Genomic DNA, 15,825 nt, shown 5'->3' on the forward strand with positions numbered 1-15,825 from the left:
GCCTAGTTTATCCAACTGACTTTCCATTATTGAGCTCCATAAGGGTATATTTTGTTTAAGGATCCACTAAAACGCCATCCGCGTTACATGACTTTCGACGCCATTGCAGGCTAGGTTAATGATTCTACTGTGTCCACCAAAGAAATCTACGCAGTTCCACTACCCTCTCGATCCTAAGAAAATACGCGCAGAAGGCTCTATGCACAAAGACACCACTTACCAGAGGAGTGACGGGCAAGACTTTTACCGACACGGAAAAAAAAAAAAAGAAAAAAAAGAAAACAAAAAAATCCCACCCACATTCCAACTGGGATTGCCATAGGCAACCCAGTAATAAAATAGCGAGACGGTGAATCAGCAAAGGTAAACAGCACCTGTCAATAAAGACAATTTACGTCAGCGAATTAAAGCCGTGCATCCGAGGGAGGCGCGGTGGCTTCATGGTTAGTGCGCTCCTCTTTGGATCGAGCGATCCGGGTTCGAGCCCTGGCTACGGACATTGTGTTGTCTCCTTAGGCAAGACACTTTACTCTCACAGTGTCTTTCTCCACCCAGGTGTATAAATGGGTAAAGGGCTGGGGGAATTACTGCTGGGGGTAACCCTGCGATGGACTAGGGCATGTAGTTCCCGGTGTTGTGGTCTGTCTTCTGTGATGTATCATGGTTGGAAGGGTAAATGCTCGGAGAAATTAGCTACACCAAGCTATTCTAAAAATCCGAGGGTAAATAAAGATATATGATATGATATGATATGATGATCCAGAGGGAAGCAGAAATACTCCTATTCACTTCATGCTACAGCAACCAGGATAAGCTCCTGTCTGATCGGCCACTTGGCTCGAACGCAGACTTTACCATGTGAAGGAAAAGTCAATAATAGTTTAGAACACGTTTTGTCCGAACGTGTTCAAAGGAAAATCTTTACAAGGAAAACACCAACCTCGTTCCCAGAGTCTCTCTTCTCTGCTTTCCTCGGTCGTTGGACCAAGGGAGGGAGAGAAGAGACACCCTGGGAACGAGGTTGGCCTCGTGGTACGGCATTGAGGGAGAGATATGTCGGCCCCTAAACCATATGTTAAAAATCCCACGCCTACTCACAGCTCCAAACCGCCCTTGTCAATATCGCGTAAGAATTAGATGGCTTATATATTCAAGGGAAAAGTCATTTATCTGTCATATGGCAAGCACTTGGAGTCACAGATTACAAAGTGTGCGCATGCGCCCTCCTAAAGATAACATACATACAGTCATAAGCTTTTTCCGAATAACTACAGGAGCTAATATCTTCGAGACATTACATTTACAGCTAAAATACATAGCATATACAGATACCTACTAAATACATAATATTGAAAGATATATTCATTAAAAAGAAAAGCCGCTGTACAAAATGGGGCCTTGGATTCTCTTTTAAAACAAGTAAACTCATAGGTACGGGTAAAATCAGGTAGCGCATTCCGCAACTTAGCTGATACGTAAGAAAAAAGAGAACTAAGACCATTAACTGGTTGTTCCAGGTTTATTGAGGAACAGAATGTAATTTCCGCAAAGATCATGCATAGGAAGGGACGGGAGAGAAAACGTATTTTTCATATAAGCAGAAAAACCCTTTTTAAAAAAAAAGAAAAAACACAAAACAACAAAAAAAAACATACTTTTATCAAGTAATACGAGGAAATTTTGAATGCGCTTATTGCATGCATTGAGATGTAGAGCTTGACTTTCGAAGTAAAAGGACAGGTATTCTGCAAATATAAATATCGCTATTCTCTTATTTACATTATTATACCGTTTCTTAGACACGAGAATTCCAGCGAAATGAAAGCAGAAATTTGTCACGAATTTTCTATGATAAAAACTTGTTCAGAAATCCAAAATCTAAGTTAACAGCACACACCAGGCCTACTACTGAGTATCTGGCTAGAAATCACTGATTTCCTCTGGCCTAGAAATCATTTCCTCAAGAGGCTAGAGTTGCACTCGGCTGCGCCCCGTGCAACTCTTACGCCTCTTTCGTGCTCTCCAAACTTCCCGCGTGCTCAATATCTGGACATACGCACAGCTGACGCATGAACTAATTGTTACGGTAAACAAGGGTTCATATCTCCGAGACATTACTACATAACATATACGAATGCATAACTAAAGATACCATAGTTAAAGATACATTAATTAAAAAGAAAAGCGGCCCCTGGATTCTCATTTTAAAACCTGTAAACTCAGAATATAATTTGTCTTAGAACTGTCTAAAAGTCTTGATTCTTAATTAAACAAACCCCAGTAACCTTGGATATCATCGTTCAATAAAAAACACGTAAAGCAACTGTAAGAATCACACGGTGATTCCGAAGAAGTCCGATTGTGGCCGTGAAGAAAAGGAGGCGCCTGGGTCAGCCGGAATTTTCTTACAACAGTTCGACCATGCAAAAATAATCCACAATTCCTGTTTGCAAACAAACAATCAAGAGATTCTCCATATCAAGCTTGTGTGCTAACAAACGATTTTCATCACAAAATGGCTTAAATCTTGCTTTTTAGTCTTGGAAAATAACTGCTTAGATATTACACTAGACTCCTAGAGAAGATTCGTTTCAGTAATTCTCTTGATGCATATGAGTGAAGATATCGGTCGGAAAACGATGTAACCTTGTCCAATACAAGCTGTCCATAAACCAATGTCTTCACCAAACGGTGTTAGAATGAACCAAATGTTACATTCAGTCGTTCTACAGAGATAAAAGCGAAGGAAGGTCGTAGAAAACAAAAACAAAAAATCCTACGGGAACAAAAGTTTAGAAAACAAGTTTTGACGCTGCAAAATTCGACAACAAATCCATTTTGAAGCAGTTAAGTCCTTTTAAGAAGACTGGAAAAATATTCCCTTCTTGATTCGTAATGTGAATGTCCATTGGCATCATTAGGGCCTGACTGAAGGGAATTTCAAAAGAATAAACAATGACCTGCAAAGAGTGACCTGTGTTTTAGACCCCCCGTAGTTTAGGGCAGGTTTGCTAAAGCAGGAGATACATAAATATGACACCATTGAATTAGATTTAAATGATGATGCGGGAGTCGAATAATTTTTACTGGGTTGCAGCACATGGGCATTTTGTCTGAGCATGCGCGAAGGGAATCGAATTATGCGAGTTCGGCGCCATTGTTATTTTGAACGCGCTGCCCGCGGGTTTTTAAACGGGCGATCTACACTTTGAAAAATATTTTGTCAAGAGAGATGAAAGATTGTAACAAAATTACACACTTTTCTATCACTATGGATATTCTTCGAGTTTGTTGGGCGTTCGGATGAGAATATTTTAATGATCAAATTGCGAACAAAACGAGATAAAGGCCCAAAGAAGTGGAGTTTGGCATTTGATTTACCGAAGTTCAAGATGTTCACACGAGAAGGCAAATGACGCAGGTTAGTTTGAAGATGTTGAAGCTTTATTGTAATGAACCATAGGGATGCATATTGACACGATCCTCAGATACACCACCCTTTATGAGATGGAAATTTTGAATTTGAGCTGATTTTGCTTCAACTTTGAAGTAAGTTTTCATCATAATTCCGCCGGCCCCCAAGCTTTAAATTACTTCAAATAACATTGTGTCTTCTTCCTCTTTGCAGCCGCTTGGGACTCCAGGCTTTAAAAAATGCGCTGTTTGTAGGATTACAATGTTATTACAACAGCTTTTGGCAAATTTTTATTTGGGAAGTTTTGATAGATTTTCCAAGTCGTGGATCAAAGTCTTGCTGCTCTCCAAGTCTGTTGTGCAGAGCATTTAGTTGTCCATTTTTAACAAGGTTGTAGTGTCATTTCAATACACGATGACTTTTGCAATTTTTTTTCCGGTGCTTCAGTAGGTATTTTTGTAATTGCTTGTTACGTCTTCTAGAGCTAACTTAAGTCAAAAGTTCGGTTAAACTACCCTTTTTCGCCGGCCCCCAAGGCCGAGAACACTTTTAGTGCATTGTTTGTATATTTGTCCTCCGCTTCATCTGGTTTATTTATTCCGAAAAAATGCGTGCTCTTTTTTGTAGCAAGGCAAACTACTACCGTTTACTGTCGAAGATTGCACATTTGGAGCTTGTCCATGTAGTTTTCGAACCGGATGGCGTAAGCTCTGTTATCGTGTTTATTTCATTAGCATGCTGCTAGCATTAAAAGCTGCTAGCATTAAAAGCTCGTCGGTTTTTTTTTCTCCGTGCAGCAATTGAATTTACCTCAGCAAGTGTTCTTAGACGAGCGATTTAAGAAATAAGTGAGAATGCTCATTCAAAAAGATTTGGTTGTAATTCTGGAGACGAGCTCTGTAGGGCAGAACAGACATTTCGCTTTTAGTGTGTATCCCTTAGCCTGTAGAGGAATGCCAATCACGATTTCTTTAGATGTAGGTCTTAGTTATACATTTCTTTGTACAAAAAAAATGTTAGGAAACACCTTTTACTTGCCAAAATCCCGTTGTACCGTCTAGAATAAGTGAAACATGCACTTGATTTTCTTCAAGACCTGTCACTATATTTTGATCATCTTCTCAACAATCATTATTAACTATTATTCACAAATAATATGTTACACATCAGATTTGTCATGTACTGGCTCTTCCAACAATCCATATACTGTAGTATAAAAATCAATAAATGTTCACCACAATTCACGGGTAAAGGAAGATACAAAATTATGTTGAAAACTAGATGAACAATAATACTTTCAAATTTGCAATGAGAGTAAGCAAGGGAGTTCATCTACATATTACCTTGAATGTTATTTGTACCCAAAAAATGTTGAATTAATTCTGAGTGCAGTGTAGCAAATCTTTATGAGCATTTACAATGTATGTAAAAACCAAGATAGTGTGAGGAAGAGGGAGAGAATGGTTTACTTAAGTTGAAAGAAATGAAACCCTATATTATTGATGTTTACTTCAGACCTAAAATGGCCATGTTTGATCCTTGCAGTTGTGCCCCCCACTCATGCATAACCATTCCTGCAAGATATCTAATGAAGTTACTGATGTTTCCAGAAGAGCTGATTGCAGTAAGGCCACCTTGTAGCCCATGCTTGTGGCTTTCAAAGAAAGCATTAGAAGCTTGTCTCTTTGTGCTTTGTAGTGACATCTGTTCAGACATGTATTCTGAGCCATGATCAGAAGTACTCTGCAAATTATTAGTTAGTTTTAAGGTTAGGCTGTTAATTGAAAGGACAAGGGGAATGGAAATTATCTAGAAGAATGAAAAGAGTTTCATATTGCATGTCTTTAATTTGAAGAGTTTACTCATCACAGTTTCTCGAAAAGTGTCCATAATTCTCCATGTCTTAGGTTTATCAGTAAGCTTGCTTTGGAAAAAGTGTTTCATGTACAGAATTAAAAGTTAGGATCAAAAGAACTGACAGCGTATTCTCTGCTGTTTAGATAGATGAGCAGTGGCTCAACAATTGGAGCAATGGACAGAAGTGATGGCTGAGAGGTCAAGTTTTGTGGAAAGGTGTTACCTTGAGAACCAGTTGTGAATGAAGATAAATGGGCAAATTGCTTATGTGAAACATTTGTTTGCAATAAATTTAACAGATGTGCTGAATTCATGAGGCTCATACAAATGGGATTCTTTGTTGCTTATAAATTCAATGTACAGTTAAGATTTCACTAGTTGGAGTTACATCCATCCTACATAATAAAATGTTAGATGTCATAGTCTCAGTAAGGTGACCAGCAAGTTGATATGAAGAAAAACACTCGTGATCATTACGTTTTGGATATCCATTTATTGTGAATACAGTTGTTGACCATTTCCTCATATCTTATACTTCTGAAGGACTAACAAAGTAAATTATATTTTAGTTCTATACTTGAAAAAGTTTAAAAAGCTTGGGGCTTGATATTAAAAAAGGAATACTCTTTGGTGTGTCACTCTTAACATCAGTTTTGTTCCCTGGGCCTGGTCTAGTCAGAACTTACTAATTTCCTGTTGTCATTTTGTAATCAATTTTCAACTTGAATAGTCTGATTCTTTGGAAATGAACACAGAGAAGGATCATTCCTACAGATTGAGACAGTTGTACAAGGTTCAAGAGGGCAGCTTGTTCAATTACAACATGGGAATCATAGACCTTGCTATGCCCTTAGACGGTGGTTATTTATTTCCGGTCCTCAGATTTAGTTCCCTAGGGATTTGGGATGTGCTTAAACTCAAAATCTTAACCAGCTATCTTGCTCTAGTTCCCTGAAGCTAACACCATGTAAGCTAAGTAATTTTCAAATGGGAGGTGCTCCATGCAATACACGAAACCAAGACTTAACATGACTTACTCTCTGTTGGAAGCTTCAAACGTTCCACAATTTCTAAACATTTTTCCCGTGGTAACATTACCAACTCTCTATTTTCTGGCTGTTTACTCAGACCATAATTTGGTCAAAGCTGCTGTTTTTGGCCCGTCGTTCACGCTTGTTCGCGTTCATGCCAACAAACTTGAAACAAAAAATGGCAAGCTACCGTAAACTTTGGGTGTGAACATTTATTTTCATAATGTAGCTGAAATTCTTGATATTTTAACACATTTCAAACAAGAATGCCCAACAGAGCAAAAGAGAGAACAGTGAGAGGTAAACACGTAGGTTGGAATCAAAACTAACGCGGTTAAATGTCTGTCTAGTCTGCTTATGTGTGTTTGAAGAGCCCTTCGAATTATCCAACTTTCGCAAGATTACTGACTACGTGAGAGTTCCACACCAAAACAACTTGTTGTCCCCTTATTATTCGAAAGTACTTTGCTGTGACTTTTTGCCATAAACAGCCCAACCGTTTCTCGACCTTTTGACACCGTCTACACGTAAGGCAAGGAAGATAAACTACACAGATAACGACACGAACTCGAAACTTTTCGCCAGGTAGACCGCCATTATTTTGGTTTCTGCTTATGGCGGGCCAGCGGATACGCTCATAAGAGATCTCAAAGTCGCGCACGCGCAGACAGAATGCCCCTGTGCTCTGGGTTGCCAGTATGGCAATCCCACTCGGAAAGTGGGTGGGATTTGTTCGTTTTATTATTACTGGGTTGCCAGTATGGCAAACCCAGTCGGAATCTGGGTTGTTTTTTATTTTTGTTTCCGTGTCGGTAAAAGTCTTGCCTGTCACTTCCCTGCTAAGTGGTGTCGTTGTGGCATAGAGCCTTCTGCGCGTATTTTCTTAGGATCGAGAGGGTAGTGGGAAATGCGTAGATTTCTTTGGTGGACACAGTAGAATGATTAACTTAACCGGCAATGGCGTCGAAAGTCATGTAACGCGAATGGCGTTTTAGTGCATCTTTAAACAAAATATACCCTTATGGAGCTCAAGAATGGAAAGTTAACAGGATAAACAAGACAGGAGGTGAATCCGGAATCTGGAATCTTAAAAGCGACGAGTAATGGACTTCGACAACAATCTGTCGCTCGTCGAGCCGAAATCAAAGTGAGCAGTATTTCTAATAGTTTGCCAAGTGTGCTGTTATGTATAACACTGAAACCAAATTCTCTGGTAATTCAGTATGGGTTCAACAAAGACAGAGAAGGAATCCATAAAGTGCATCTGTTATCTCAGTTGTCTCGCTATTTGAATTTATCTGTTCTCAACTCTGCACAGTCTTCCGGTAACAATTGGAAATTTCACCAATTCAGTGGCGTCGAAAGTCATTGTAACGTGAATGGCGTTTTAGTGGAGCTTTAAACAAAATATATCCTCGTGGAGCTCAAGAATGGATCGTTAATTGGATGAACAAGACAGCGCTGAAAAATAGATATCTGGATTTTAAGGGACGAGTAATGGTCTTCGACAACAATATTTCATTTTTCGCCTTTGGATATCAAGTGAGCTTTGTTTCAAATATTTTACTAACTTGCTATTATATAAAACACTGAAATCAAATAGCAATTTTTTTATGGATTTAACAAACATTGAAGGAATCGAACGCCTTGAATGCATCACAGTGATCGACAGTGCATCAAGTGGCATCTTAGTTGTCTGGCGGTATTTTGTACTCAACTCTGCAAAGGTGTAAAAAATTTGGAAATGTGACAGTGAAGAATTATTTGAATGAAAGTTGTTGTCTCTTTTGTGCTTCATTATTTACGGTCGGTCAAGGTTTCGTGTCGAAAAGGGTTTGATGTGAACTGTCAAAAATTTATTTAATTGCATCTCTTGTTTGCACGCACGCAATTGAAATAGGAAGGTTTTTTTGCCTCAAATAGTAAATATCATGGTTGTTTGTTTCAATTAATTTTCGCTGGAAAAGGATTTTGCCGAGATATTTCCGGCCTTTGTGAACTTTAATATCATGTTGTGTAATTTTCGAGCTTAAAAAATTTGGATACCTGCGTTGAAATGTGATACGCGAGGATTTTTGTGGTATTGTTCTGTAAGCAGGAAGGGTTCACGAAAATAAACAGGTCTGTTGGAAGCGTGCTTGACGAGCTTGAGTTTCAACAAAATGAGCCCCCAAAATCAGCAAAAAATTGTGATGCTGATGAATAATAAAGTAGCTGCTATTTCTAAAACGATGGAATTACCTGGTGATAAATAAGCTCATCTTGGAGAGTAAATTTTTGACTTTGCAGAAACAATGGTCAAACTCAAGAGTTGCGCGATTGTGATCTTTGTGTTGAATTTGTACATTTCTTGTAAAACTTTATAACACTTGAAAGAAAAAGAAAACTAACAAAAACAAAACCTTGTATCTTGCCATCGTTTGACACAAATGCTTCACTGTTTCGCGAGTAAACACGCCGCGGTAACTTAATCACGGCGCCCGCTGAATCCGATGTCACTTTCGATTTTGCGTTTTACTTTTGCAACCAAAAAGTACAGTAACAAAATTGAACGTAGCAAAAATAGCCCAAAATATTTGTCGTTGATCGTAACTTTTTATGTTCGGGGTTCAAAATTAATGTTGTTTTCATGTCGTAAATGTTGTTGCTGATGACAGAATATTTTATTCTTGATCGACCATCCTGAAAACTTCCTTCTGCTGTTCCTAAAAACTGTGTATCAATATTTATTCACTTTTGCTTCAATATTTGTTTTGCATGAAGCAAGCTAACACAATCTGTACCTTGCTTAGTTCGCAAATAGAATTTTCGGTCCTTTGCTTCTGTTACAAAGTGGTATATTTTTTTGGTCTCCCATCCTGATACTAACCCCGCCGGATAGGGTTTAACTTCAGTGAACTCTAGTATTACAAAGCTGTCGGATGCTTAGAGGGCACGCTTAAACTTGTGGTGAAAAGAAGTTGTGAGGGAACTTGAAAATTATCAACATGTCTGCCCAGAAGCCAATGTTTCTCGCTTCTCTTTTATTTGTTATTCTTCAGAGACTGGAAAATTCAGTGCCTTCTGATTTTCTTTAACACGTACCACAGGCAACCCAGTGTATGCTTCACGAAAGCATCTCTTTTTTTTTACTGGGTTGCCAGTATGGCAAACCCAGTCGGGGTCTGCGTTTAGTTTGTTTGTTTTATTTTTATTTTTATTTTTTTCCGTGTCGGTAAAAGTCTTGCCTGTCACTTCCCTGCTAAGTGGAGAGGGTCGTGGGAAATGCGTAGATTTCTCTGGTGGACACAGGAGAATCATTAACTTAGCCTGCAATGGCGTCGAAAGTCATGTAACGCGAATGGCGTTTTAGTGGATCCTTAAACAAAATATACCCTTATGGAGCTCAATAATGGAAAGTCAGTTGGATAAACTAGGCAGGCGGTGAAAAACCAACACCTGGAATCTCAAAAGCGACGAGTAATGGACTTCGACAACAATCTGTCACCCGTCGAGCCGAAATCAAAGTGAGCTGTATTTCTAAAATAATATTTAACCAAGTGTGCCGTTATGTAGAACACCGAAAGCAAATGGAAAATTCTCTGGTAACTTATGGGTTCAACAAAGACTGAGAACGATTGAACGAATCGAACACCTTACGTGGAGCTGTGATCAACTTAACCTGCGATCAGGCCCATTTTTAGCTTCGCCCATATGTTCTCTTATGTCGTCGCTCGCTAAAATTGGGCCTGACCAAAAGTCTGTCAAGAATTCCGGACGGTTAGGCGACCAAACTCATGATCTGATTGGCTGTTGAAACGCCGGATGTGAAAATGCTCTCGCGAGGTCCTCGAGACTAATCCGCCATAAGTGTACAAAAAAATTTGCTCCCTTTTGTTCTTACAATGCCGTGGACGGTGCAACTTGATTTTGTTTGTATAAATGGAGATATGCCATCTGAAACATCTCATAACTTGTCCAGAATCGGGTTTGAATCTCTGGAACGAGTGAAATTGATTCCGTTGTCGAGCTCTGTGGCCATGGGTTGAAAGTACTTTGGCACAAACTTCCCTGATGTTTTGAAAGCTAAATAGCTGGTTCTTTCAAATGGCAATGAAAGCCGATGCATATTGGTTTCCTGGATGAGACGAGGGACATATATATCAACACGAGGAGATGCTGATAAAATCGCAAGTTACATGAATGCATGTTTTGAATATCTGTGTATCAAACGGCTTTATTTATTTACTGTACATGACACGGTTTGTTCGCACACTTCATAATATTTCCAGTTGATTTAACTTAAAACTCGCACTCCAGAAACTAAAATGGCATGTTTCCAGAGAGATCAATTGTACAACAATAAAAGAAACTTTGCGAGTCCATCTTACTGTTCGTACTCCATCAAAAAATTAACAGCCAAACTTATCATGATTTTACTGCATGCAATTCTAGAAATACACTGCAACTGAAGATATTACCCAAAAAAATCACCAAAGAAACCTTCATGGGCAAACACGTTAAAGGAATAATGTATTTCTCTTTTTTTTTCTTTAAAAATCTATTGCCAAACCGTCCAACGACAAAATGCTAGGTTATCTCAATTACAAATTAAGATGTCAAGCTTAAAAGATTGCATATTAAGTGAAGTTCGGAGGGAGAATTACACCGGCCTTTGCCGCAATATAGTCGTCGAAAACATTCCCCATGCTTTAAATGTGTTTTTCTCAAATTAAAGCCAACGGTAACTTTCGAATTCGTTTACAATATTCCTCCCTCGGTAATTAACTCTGGTCAAAACAAAATAGCATGAATCTGCCGTCCACGCGTGTATTGGTGTAATGGAAGTAAATTTTATTGGCCGATGAAGGACATGTCAATCAATCAAAAAAAGTGGGTGGAAGGAATTTCGAAGAGGAATTTGGTCAGGCTCTATTTTTGTGTGGCTTACACGAACTGTAAACCACTCATTGCCATGGCCCAAGATATTTATTCCTGGATTTGTCACGGTGAACAGAGTGGCTGTCACGTGGTTTACTATCGTCGAAGACAGGCCCCAGCCTACGCTCGGCTAAGCTACGTAAACTTCTAAGCTTCAGAAAGCGGCCATTTTGTGGGTGTAACACAGCGCGTTGTCGAAGATCGTTTTTTATCTAGTTATTCGTTCTTCTTTGCTCCTTGGATTTTACACGCCGGCTTTCCTACAGTCGGCTTGTCTTCTAAGTTCGGATTACAGCGAGGAGTTGTTCTCTCACAGGGCGACATTTCAATTCACGGTCTGGACCTTTGGTACAGGTTGCGTCACATGAAAACTTACGAGTCATTATTCAGACTCTCGCAAGCCAACATTTAACGGCTTCAATCTGCTCAGCAGACCTGCTTGAATATTTGAAAGTTTCTGAAAGTATTTGAAAGGCTCTGAAGTTACTTGAAAGCAAAAGAGACTCTCCTGTGCTTGTGTTGTCATGAATACCGGTCAACTCGCCTACGTGCAAACTCGCCTGCGGTCAAACTCGCCTACAACTTGTCAGCTCGCCTACGTAGGCGAGTTCGCTTCCTGACGTAGGCGAGTTCACTCAAGTAATGCTTGCCGTTTGTAACTTTATCATGGTTATCATTTTGTGAACAATGCTTGCGACTATAGCACGTTTTCTTGGTCTTGTGAACGTCATCTTGGCATTGTTTATAATGTTCGTGAATTTCGTCAATTGGTTCAAGGAAAATGATTTTATTTCAGGGTAACGCTACACAACCGACAATCAATAGTTCTGAAGTTCTATCAAATGAGAAGAATTGCGATAGATACGCCCGGGGCCCCATATAATAAAATGTCTTTTTGAAATACTAGAGAGAGAGAAGTTCACTTACGAGTGGAAATATATGAAGTACCTACTTGCCATAATACAAACCGCTTTATTTACAACAATGAGCAACTAACTTTCAATACGCGCAACACTTTCCCAAATAGAATAATCCTGTACTACCTAGTTATTTTTAGCTTCACATCTGAAGGTTTTATTTACAATACAAGGAATATTTCTTGCTTAATGCCTGAATACAATACAAGGAAAACTACTGAATATCCTATCTATATGTTTACTGTATGCGGGTTGGCCCATACAGTTTTGAGCAAGACTTCAAAAGCTGCCTTGGTGTCTTTCTTCTGGACTGGTACTGCTCCCAATGTCTGCCAACGTTTTGGGAGGGGGGTCCTCCCCTGTATGCTACATTGGTAGCCCAAAGTGTATGATTTTTTTAGCCGTTTTGGTCTTAAATAGAGTATGGTTTGTTCACTCAAGTCTTGAATTGGGTATGTTTTTTACTATGGTAGACAGAAGCTTAATTGTTGTAAAATGAGACATAGTGACTTAAGGTCAACGGGTTCCGAGAATCCCTGAAACCCTATAAAAGCCTGATCGAGTAGCAGCATCCCATCATTTCAAGATCATCGCCAGAGCAGATCATCCAACCTCAGCACTGAAGGTAAGGGTAGTCTGTACAATTTACACGACCAAGCATCAAATGAAAACGTCCACATTTCAGAAGTACATTAATTTGTAAATCTTCCATGCGAAATTCACGACGTGACTGAGAGATCTTCACAGGTCACGGTTGCCGAAATCCCTGAAGGCAAATTCATCAATATTGATCATTTCCGATACTTCACATGAGATACAGCTCAGTTTTTGTATGATCCAGCTTTGGTATGTTTAAAATTCCCTTACAAAATTCATGCATAATTATTAAACTAACAATGTATGTACATTCTCAGAGCTTCCTTCTGAGGAAATTTTAAAGCAGTTTGTAACGTATTACGATATCTCCACATAATATTTCCTATTTTGTCTCATAATATTTTTACTTAAAAGAGGTAAAATAATCGTGATGCACGGAAGGCACGCATTCTCACTGTAGATTTCTTTTGTGTTGCTTTTGCCTTTAGCAGCTCTTGGAGGGAACTAAATAACTTCATTAAAACAGCAAATTCTCAGTCGATTGAGTCATGTGAACTACTTATGATTTGACCCCGGAAATTAACGAGCATATTTTAGGAAAATGACTGCAATGTTGTCGTGTTCCTCACTTTTGACCTTTGAACGCCACTTTATTACAACAGCAGCTCTGATAAATTTTGTGAGTAAATAAAAACAGGCGTAATAGGTATTTTAATTTGTAAGTGTTTTCAGTTTAAGTTCGGCTTCGTTCCAGTAACCCAATTTCAGTGGACTGACCTCATATTGAATGGTGTTAAATTCGTCAAGAGCTCCTCCCTTTTTATAGCAGTACTCGATTTCAGGACGGATCGAAATCGCAGCAATGTGATTGGCAGATATTGTTGGCGTTTTCAATTCTTTGTCGAGGATACATATCATTAGGGTCTTCAAACAATATCCTATTGATTTTGAAAAAGTCTCACCTTCTTTGCTAAGTGCCGCGCAAGTGACACTAACAGGTGAAAACAGGTTTGTATTGTTTTTATCTCAGTGATACCAGTGTAAAAGAGTGAGCCTGTTACTCATTAATTAATTTGATTGATGATTTCGCGTGCGTACACTATATATACCTTTTACTAACCGAGTTCAAGGTCGGAGCAGAGTTGGTCGGAGCGTGTGAGCATCGTACCATGAAACGCGTGATAGAATAAAATAACAAGGTCATCGTCGCGGCGTGGAAAAGGAAACTACTAGTTGAAGTTGTCGAGGTTTAAGTTTAGCAGGCCGTATCACACGGCCGGAAAAATTGACCAATCACAGAGCGCGTACTAACTGAGAAATTGACCAAAACCTTATTGGAATGAAATGAACAAAAAACTACAGCCCCTTTTATAGCAGTGCTCAATTTCATGCAGTTTTTTATTCTTTGTTGAGGATACATATCATTAAGGTCTTTAAACAATATCCTATTGATTTTGAAAAAGTCTCACCTTCTTTGCTAAGGGCTGCGCAATTGACATTAACAGGTTTGTATACATATCATTAAGGTCTTCAAACAATATGCTATTGAAGTTCAAAACGTTTCACCTTCTTTGCTAAGTGCCGTGCAAAGCGATGTCAGTGTGAATTAAAAGATTGAGTCGCGCTTAAACAACACGTCACGAACTCTATTTCTCATGACGACAACACTTTACCATTATTAGGTCTGATTATTATTGCGACAACCGCCGAAACAACACCACAACTTTTTTATCAACTCATCCAGTTCACCGTTTATGTCAATTGAATGATCCTATTAATACACAAGACAGAACTTTGGTGAAGTGACTGACCGTAATTCTTAAATTTGTGTTGGTTATTGCGATCATTCTGCTACTGGGAGCAGAACAAACACATTTTACAACACATTTTACACAACTATGAGGAATAACGAACTCGCCTATGATGGTGATCAAAGTCGCCTACGTAGGCGAGATCACCAGTAGGCGTAGGCGAGTTGGCGTAGGCGAGTTTGAACGTAGGCGAGTTGACCGGATACCGTTGTCATTGCTCAATGTTTTTGTTGAATCGAATTGGACGAATCATCCACACACAGTTGACAAGAGTCTGCTAGCCCACGATTTCGTCAGAAGTAAGTAACATGGGAATCTCTGTTGAACAATACCGATCAAGAATCGGCTCTCATGACAATTTCCTTAAAACAAAAGATGCTTTGCCGCGTTTCAATAATGATGCTTTACATGAATGTCTTTTATTTACCAACATTGAAACAAGTTGTTGGACAATACAAAATATGGAATGAAGTAGTGTTTTGGTTTACCCAATTTGTGTACTACACTTGCTCACAATGTTTGTTTTGGACCTTTTTGTACAGTAGATTAGCACTTTACATGATGTCAAGTTCATCTATTCATTTCATGTTTCCACACAGCTTGAACTTGGTAAACACACTGACATAAAATTACAAGGTCCATAATAAGAAAACTTCAAAGATTCTGGTATTTAAAGTCATACTATACCATCATGAACTTCCCTGTACATTGAATTCTGTTGAACTTTTTCTTAAAATCTCCAGGTAAAATTGTTAATCTTATTGGGTTAAAAATTATTAGCAATGTTAATAAGCACTACTCAACATATGATTTATTAAAATATTGCTTGTGTTCAGATATTGTTAAGCGTCTATCTTTTTTTCCCAAATTCTTCCACTTGCAACCCAATAGCTACTTACATCAACTAAATTTTTCTGTGTTTCTTTATTGAAAAATTAGCATTATGATACTTTGCATGCATATATTGTCAAAAATTAGTCCTACATTCAAACCAAATCAAGCTCCCAATGTGGCTTCTAGCAAAGGTTACATCATTTCCTGTATGCACCAGCCCTTCTGCAAAGTTTTTTGCTCTTGCGCTGTTACACAAAATGCCAAAAACATTCATACGAAATGCTTCCCTGGAGTTGATTTCACAACACTTGCCCTGGACAAACTCAGAACTCAATTCCACTTGGTTACGTAAACAAAATCATGTCTGAATCTATCAGCCCACTATAGGACATGATGCTGACATTTTTTCAGTTCCTTAAATCCTCAGGTTACATGCGCAACCT

General features: G+C 38.8%; 1 protein-coding gene across 1 annotated transcript in view; it reads left to right on the top strand.

Annotated features, from left to right (window-relative positions):
- Nucleotides 1–12,642: 12,642 nt before the first annotated feature.
- LOC138003230 (histamine H2 receptor-like) overlaps nt 12,643–15,825 on the top strand; it is a 10,941-nt gene continuing 7,758 nt past the window's right edge. Inside the window, exon 1 of the mRNA XM_068849187.1 lies at nt 12,643–12,765. The gene's annotated coding sequence lies outside the window, so the exon portion shown is untranslated. The remainder of the gene's footprint in view (nt 12,766–15,825) is intronic.

The sequence above is a fragment of the Montipora foliosa genome, chromosome 5, assembly GCF_036669935.1.
Source record: "Montipora foliosa isolate CH-2021 chromosome 5, ASM3666993v2, whole genome shotgun sequence".
NCBI classification, from domain to species: domain Eukaryota; kingdom Metazoa; phylum Cnidaria; class Anthozoa; order Scleractinia; family Acroporidae; genus Montipora; species Montipora foliosa.